The sequence below is a fragment of the Rhopalosiphum maidis genome, chromosome 3 (genome assembly GCF_003676215.2).
Source record: "Rhopalosiphum maidis isolate BTI-1 chromosome 3, ASM367621v3, whole genome shotgun sequence".
Lineage (NCBI taxonomy): Eukaryota > Metazoa > Arthropoda > Insecta > Hemiptera > Aphididae > Rhopalosiphum > Rhopalosiphum maidis.
The window spans coordinates 1,376,683-1,385,525 of record NC_040879.1 but is presented as its reverse complement, the minus strand read 5'-3'; the positions used below and the strand labels follow the sequence as shown (position 1 = coordinate 1,385,525).

At 23.4% G+C, this 8,843-nt stretch overlaps 1 long non-coding RNA gene across 1 annotated transcript; it reads left to right on the top strand.

Moving 5' to 3' along the window:
* Nucleotides 1-4,572: 4,572 nt before the first annotated feature.
* Nucleotides 4,573-7,497, top strand: LOC114253690. The gene is made up of 3 exons (XR_003625242.1): nt 4,573-4,698; nt 5,504-5,634; nt 7,376-7,497. It is a non-coding gene; the product is annotated as an uncharacterized LOC114253690 (long non-coding RNA).
* The last annotated feature ends 1,346 nt before the right edge of the window (nt 7,498-8,843 follow it).

The window sequence follows — 8,843 nt, the reverse complement described above, 5'->3', positions numbered from 1 at the left end:
AACAAGAAGATGCTGATAATAGTAATGGACTTATGCAATGTTCGTGGTTTATAATAATAGTGAATAATATTAAATTTGTTTTGAATCTTAATGACAAAATTGTTATGCAGCATTAACTTGTAATATTGTGACTTATTAGGTTATCTTTGGCAATTAGAATCTTATTAGTTCTAATCATTTATATTATTATTTTGTTAAATACATCATTAATTATATTTTGAACTGTTTATAAAACACTGATTTTTCAAGTTAGTGTCTTGAACCACTTTAATACTAGATTAAGAAAATTATACTTTTTTGCATTTTTGAACATTCAATTATTAATTCTAAGCTGATACTTTATATTTACTTAAAAACATATGTTGTTATGATATTTTTGACCAACATTAGCAATTTATATTTCAATCTGTTTATAAAACACTGATTTTTTATGTTAGTGTATTGAAAACTTAAATCTAAATTTAGAAAATGATACTTATTTAGCTTTTTGAACTTTCAATTATTTATTTAAAATTGATACTTTATAAAACCATAAAACATACAATCATATGGTATATTTGACAAATATATCTCCGATTAATATTTTGAACTGTTTATAAAACACTCAATTCTCAAGTTCGAGTTTTGAAATCTCCACAACTAGATTAAGAAAGTGATATCTATTTAGCATTTTGACAATTTAATTATTTAATCTAAGCTGATATTTACTAATTACTAAAAACCATATGTTTTTATGATAGTTTATACCAACATTATCAATTTATTGTTATCTGCTTGTAAAACACTAAACTTTTAAGTTATTATTCAACCTTTATCTATATTAATTGAAAACGTTTTTTAGAAATCAGCCATGCAGATCACTCAAGGATTGGTGAGACATAAATTGGAGTTCATACACTGTGGGGAAATAACAACCTCCAATGTTGAAAATAAACAAGAAGATGCCGCCAATAGTAATGGACTTATGCAATGATTTAGGTTTATAATAATAGTGAATATATTAAATTTATTTTGAATCTTAATGAAAAAATTGTAACCAGCATTAGCTTGTAATCTTATTTCTTAAGGTTATCTTTGGCAATTAGAATCTTATTAGTTTCTAATCATTTATATTATTATTTTGTTAATACATCTAATTAATATTTTGAACTGTTTATAAAACACTGATTTTTCAAGTTAGTGTCTTGAACCCTTTAATACTAGATTAAGAAAATTATACTTTTTGCATTTTTGAACATTCAATTATTAATTCTAAGCTGATACTTTATATTTACTTAAAAACATATGTTGTTATGATATTTTTGACCAACATTAGCAATTATATTTTCAATCTGTTTATAAAACACTGATTTTTTATGTTAGTGTATTGAAAACTTAATTCTAAATTTAGAAAATGATACTTATTTATCTTTTTGAACTTTCAATTATTTATTTATAATTGATACTTTATAAAAACCATAAAACATACAATCATATGGTATATTTGACAATATATCTCCGATTAATATTTGAACTGTTTATAAACACTCAATTCTCAAGTTCGAGTTTTGAAATCTCCACAACTAGATTAAGAAAGTGATATTTATTTAGCATTTTGACATTTAATTATTTAATCTAAGCTGATATTTCCTAATTACTAAAAACCATATGTTTTAATGATAGTTTATACCAACACTATCAATTTATATTGTTATCTGCTTGTAAAACACTAAACTTTTAAGTTATTATTCAACCTTTATCTATAATTAATTGAAAACATTTTTTTAGAAAGCAGCCTATGCAGATCACTCAAGCATTGGTGAGACATAAATTGGAGTTCATACCCTGTGGGGAAAGTAACAACCTCCAATGTTGAAAATAAACAAGAAGATGCTGATAATAGTAATGGACTTATGCAATGTTCGTGGTTTATAATAATAGTGAATAATATTAAATTTGTTTTGAATCTTAATGACAAAATTGTTATGCAGCATTAACTTGTAATATTGTGACTTAAGGTTATCTTTGGCAATTAGAATCTTATTAGTTTCTAATCATTTATATGATTATTTTGTTAAATACATCTGATTAATATTTTGAACTGTTTATAAACACTGATTTTTCAAGTTAGTGTCTTGAACCCTTTAATACTAGATTAAGAAAATTATACTTTTTTGCATTTTTGAACATTCAATTATTAATTCTAATCTGATACTTCATAATTACTAAAAACAATAATGTTATAATATTTTTTACCAACATTACAATTTATATTTTCAATCTGTTTATAAACACTGAATATTTATGTTAGTGTTTTGAAAACTTCACTACTAAATTTAAAAATGATACTTATTTAGCCTTTTGAACTTTCAATTATTTATTTAAATTGATACTTTATAAAACCATAAAACATACAATCATATGGTAATTTTGACAAATATATATCCGATTAATATTTTGAACTGTTTATAAAACACTCAATTCTCAAGTTCGTGTTTTGAAATCTCCACAACTAGATTAAGAAAGTGATATCTATTTAGCATTTTGAAAATTTAATTATTTAATCTAAGCTGATATTTCCTAATTACTAAAAACCATATGTTTTAATGATAGTTTATACCAACATTATCAATTTATATTGTTATCTGCTTGTAAAACACTAAACTTTTAAGTTATTATTCAACCTTTATCTATAATTAATTGAAAACTTTTTTTAGAAAGCAGCTATGCAGATCACTCAAGCATTGGTGAGACATAAATTGGAGTTCATACCCTGTGGGGAAAGTAACAACCTCCAATGTTGAAAATAAACAAGAAGATGCTGATAATAGTAATGGACTTATGCAATGTTTGTGGTTTATAATAATAGTGAATAATATTAAATTTGTTTTGAATCTTAATGACAAAATTGTTATGCAGCATTAACTTGTAATATTGTGACTTAAGGTTATCTTTGGCAATTAGAATCTTATTAGTTTCTAATCATTTATATGATTATTTTGTTAAATACATCTGATTAATATTTTGAACTGTTTATAAAACACTGATTTTTCAAGTTAGTGTCTTGAACACTTTAATACTAGATTAAGAAAATTATACTTTTTTGCATTTTTGAACATTCAATTATTAATTCTAAGCTGATACTTTATATTTACTTAAAACATATGTTGTTATGATATTTTTGACCAACATTAGCAATTTATATTTTCAATCTGTTTATAAAACACTGATTTTTATGTTAGTGTATTGAAAACTTAAATACTAAATTTAGAAAATGATACTTATTTAGCTTTTTGAACTTTCAATTATTTATTTAAAATTGATACTTTATAAAAACCATAAAACATACAATCATATGGTATATTTGACAAATATATCTCCGATTAATATTTTGAACTGTTTATAAAACACTCAATTCTCAAGTTCGAGTTTTGAAATCTCCACAACTAGATTAAGAAAGTGATACCTATTTAGCATTTTGACAATTTAATTATTTAATCTAAGCTGATATTTACTAATTACTAAAAACCATATGTTTTAATGATAGTTTATACCAACATTATCAATTTAAATTGTTATCTGCTTGTAAAACACTAAACTTTTAAGTTATTATTCAACCTTTATCTATAATTAATTGAAAACATTTTTTTAGAAAGCAGCTATGCAGATCACTCAAGCATTGGTGAGACATAAATTGGAGTTCACACCCTGTGGGGAAAGTAACAACCTCCAATGTTGAAAATAAACAAGAAGATGCTGATAATAGTAATGGACTTATGCAATGTTTGTGGTTTATAATAATAGTGAATAATATTAAATTTGTTTTGAATCTTAATGACAAAATTGTTATGCAGCATTAACTTGTAATATTGTGACTTAAGGTTATCTTTGGCAATTGGAATCTTATTAGTTTCTAATCATTTATATGATAATTTTGTTAAATACATCTGATTAATATTTTGAACTGTTTATAAAACACTGATTTTTCAAGTTAGTGTCTTGAACCCTTTAATACTAGATTAAGAAAATTATACTTTTTTGCATTTTTGAACATTCAATTATTAATTCTAATCTGATACTTCATAATTACTTAAAAACATATGTTGTTATGATATTTTTGACCAACATTAGCAATTTATATTTTCATTCTGTTTATAAAACACTGATTTTTTATGTTAGTGTTTTGAAAACTTCACTTCTAAATTTAGAAAATGATACTTATTTATCCTTTTGAACTTTCAATTATTTATTTATAATTGATACTTTATAAAAACCATAAAACATACAATCATATGGTAATTTTGACAAATATATATCCGATTAATATTTTGAACTGTTTATAAAGCACTCAATTCTCAAGTTCGAGTTTTGAAATCTCCACAACTAGATTAAGAAAGTAATACCTATTTAGCATTTTGACAATTTAATTATTTAATCTAAGCTGATATTTCCTAATTACTAAAAACCATATGTTTTAATGATAGTTTATACCAACACTATCAATTTATATTGTTATCTGCTTGTAAAACACTAAACTTTTAAGTTATTATTCAACCTTTATCTATAATTAATTGAAAACATTTTTTAGAAAGCAGCTATGCTGATCACTCAAGCATTGGTGAGACATAAATTGGAGTTCATACCCTGTGGGGAAAGTAACAACCTCCAATGTTAAAAATAAACAAGAAGATGCTGATAATAGTAATGGACTTATGCAATGTTCGTGGTTTATAATAATAGTGAATAATATTAAATTTGTTTTGAATCTTAATGACAAAATTGTTATGCAGCATTAACTTGTAATATTGTGACTTAAGGTTATCTTTGGCAATTAGAATCTTATTAGTTTCTAATCATTTATATTATTATTTTGTTAAATACATCTAATTAATATTTTGAACTGTTTATAAAACACTGATTTTTCAAGTTAGTGTCTTGAACACTTTAATACTAGATTAAGAAAATTATACTTTTTTGCATTTTTGAACATTCAATTATTAATTCTAAGCTGATACTTTATATTTACTTAAAAACATATGTTGTTATGATATTTTTGACCAACATTAACAATTTATATTTTCAATCTGTTTATAAAACACTGAATATTTATGTTAGTGTTTTGAAAACTTCACTACTAAATTTAAAAAATGATACTTATTTAGCCTTTTGAACTTTCAATTATTTATTTAAAATTGATACTTTATAAAAACCATAAAACATACAATCATATGGTATATTTGACAAATATATCTCCGATTAATATTTTGAACTGTTTATAAAACACTCAATTCTCAAGTTCGAGTTTTGAAATCTCCACAACTAGATTAAGAAAGTGATATCTATTTAGCATTTTGAAAATTTAATTATTTAATCTAAGCTGATATTTCCTAATTACTAAAAACCATATGTTTTAATGATAGGTTATACCAACACTATCAATTTATATAGTTAGCTGCTTGTAAAACACTAAACTTTTAAGTTATTATTAACCTTTATCTATAATTAATTGAAAACGTTTTTTTAGAAAGCAGCCATGCAGATCACTCAAGGATTGGTGAGACATAAATTGGACTTCATACCATGTGGGGAAAGTAATAACCTCCAATGTTAAAAATAAACAAGAAAATGCTGATAATAGTAATGGACTTATGCAATGTTCGTGGTTTATAATAATAGTGAATAATATTAAATTTGTTTTGAATCTTAATGACAAAATTGTTATGCAGCATTAACTTGTAATATTGTGACTTAAGGTTATCTTTGGCAATTAGAATCTTATTAGTTTCTAATCATTTATATGATAATTTTGTTAAATACATCTGATTAATATTTTGAACTGTTTATAAAACACTGATTTTTCAAGTTAGTGTCTTGAACACTTTAATACTAGATTAAGAAAATTATACTTTTTTGCATTTTTGAACATTCAATTATTAATTCTAAGCTGATACTTTATATTTACTTAAAAACATATGTTGTTATGATATTTTTGACCAACATTAGCAATTTATATTTTCAATCTGTTTATAAAACACTGATTTTTTATGTTAGTGTATTGAAAACTTAAATACTAAATTTAGAAAATGATACTTATTTAGCCTTTTGAACTTTCAATTATTTATTTAAAATTGATACTTTATAAAAACCATAAAACATACAATCATATGGTATATTTGACAAATATATCTCCGATTAATATTTTGAACTGTTTATAAAGCACTCAATTCTCAAGTTCGAGTTTTGAAATCTCCACAACTAGATTAAGAAAGTGATACCTATTTAGCATTTTGACAATTTAATTATTTAATCTAAGCTGATATTTACTAATTACTAAAAACCATATGTTTTAATGATAGTTTATACCAACATTATCAATTTAAATTGTTATCTGCTTGTAAAACACTAAACTTTTAAGTTATTATTCAACCTTTATCTATAATTAATTGAAAACGTTTTTTTAGAAAGCAGCCATGCAGATCACTCAAAGATTGGTGAGACATAAATTGGAGTTCATACACTGTGGGGAAAATAACAACCTCCAATGTTGAAAATAAACAAGAAGATGCCGACAATAGTAATGGACTTATGCAATGATTGAGGTTTATAATAATAGTGAATAATATTAAATTTATTTTGAATCTTAATGAAAAAATTGGTAACCATCATTAGCTTGTAATCTTATTTCTAAGGTTATCTTTGGCAATTAGAATCTTATTAGTTTCTAATCATTTATATTATTATTTTGTTAAATACATCTAATTAATATTTTGAACTGTTTATAAAACACTGATTTTTCAAGTTAGTGTCTTGAACCCTTTAATACTAGATTAAGAAAATTATACTTTTTTGCATTTTTGAACATTCAATTATTAATTCTAAGCTGATACTTTATATTTACTTAAAAACATATGTTGTTATGATATTTTTGACCAACATTAGCAATTTATATTTTCATTCTGTTTATAAAACACTGATTTTTTATGTTAGTGTTTTGAAAACTTCACTTCTAAATTTAGAAAATGATACTTATTTATCCTTTTGAACTTTCAATTATTTATTTATAATTGATACTTTATAAAAACCATAAAACATACAATCATATGGTAATTTTGACAAATATATATCCGATTAATATTTTGAACTGTATATTAAAACTCAATTCTCAAGTTCGAGTTTTGAAATCTCCACAACTAGATTAAGAAAGTGATATTTATTTAGCATTTTGAACATTTAATTATTTAATCTAAGCTGATATTTCCTAATTACTAAAAACCATATGTTTTTATGATAGGTTATACCAACACTATCAATTTATATAGTTAGCTGCTTGTAAAACACTAAACTTTTAAGTTATTATTCAACCTTTATCTATAATTAATTGAAAACATTTTTTTAGAAAATAGCTATGCTGATCACTCAAGCATTGGTGAGACATAAATTGGAGTTCATACCCTGTGGGGAAAGTAACAACCTCCAATGTTAAAAATAAACAAGAAGATGCTGATAATAGTAATGGACTTATGCAATGTTCGTGGTTTATAATAATAGTGAATAATATTAAATTTGTTTTGAATCTTAATGACAAAATTGTTATGCAGCATTAACTTGTAATATTGTGACTTAAGGTTATCTTTGGCAATTAGAATCTTATTAGTTTCTAATCATTTATATTATTATTTTGTTAAATACATCTAATTAATATTTTGAACTGTTTATAAAACACTGATTTTTCAAGTTAGTGTCTTGAACACTTTAATACTAGATTAAGAAAATTATACTTTTTTGCATTTTTGAACATTCAATTATTAATTCTAAGCTGATACTTTATATTTACTTAAAAACATATGTTGTTATGATATTTTTGACCAACATTAGCAATTTATATTTTCAATCTGTTTATAATACACTGATTTTTTATGTTAGTGTATTGAAATTTTAAATACTAAATTTAGAAAATGATACTTATTTAGCTTTTTGAACTTTCAATTATTTATTTAAAATTGATACTTTATAAAAACCATAAAACATACAATCATATGGTATATTTGACAAATATATCTCCGATTAATATTTTGAACTGTTTATAAAACACTCAATTCTCAAGTTCGAGTTTTGAAATATCCACAACTAGATTAAGAAAGTGATACCTATTTAGCATTTTGACAATTTAATTATTTAATCTAAGCTGATATTTACTAATTACTAAAAACCATATGTTTTAATGATAGTTTATACCAACATTATCAATTTAAATTGTTATCTGCTTGTAAAACACTAAACTTTTAAGTTATTATTCTACCTTTATCTATAATTAAATGAAAACATTTTTTTAGAAAGCAGCTAAGCAGATCACTCAAGCATTGGTGAGACATAAATTGGAGTTCACACCCTGTGGGGAAAGTAACAACCTCCAATGTTGAAAATAAACAAGAAGATGCTGATAATAGTAATGGACTTATGCAATGTTTGTGGTTTATAATAATAGTGAATAATATTAAATTTGTTTTGAATCTTAATGACAAAATTGTTATGCAGCATTAATTTGTAATATTGTGACTTAAGGTTATCTTTGGCAATTAGAATCTTATTAGTTTCTAATCATTTATATGATAATTTTGTTAAATACATCTGATTAATATTTTGAACTGTTTATAAAACACTGATTTTTCAAGTTAGTGTCTTGAACCCTTTAATACTAGATTAAGAAAATTATACTTTTTTGCATTTTTGAACATTCAATTATTAATTCTAAGCTGATACTTTATATTTACTTAAAAACATATGTTGTTATGATATTTTTGACCAACATTAGCAATTTATATTTTCAATCTGTTTATAAAACACTGATTTTTTATGTTAGTGTA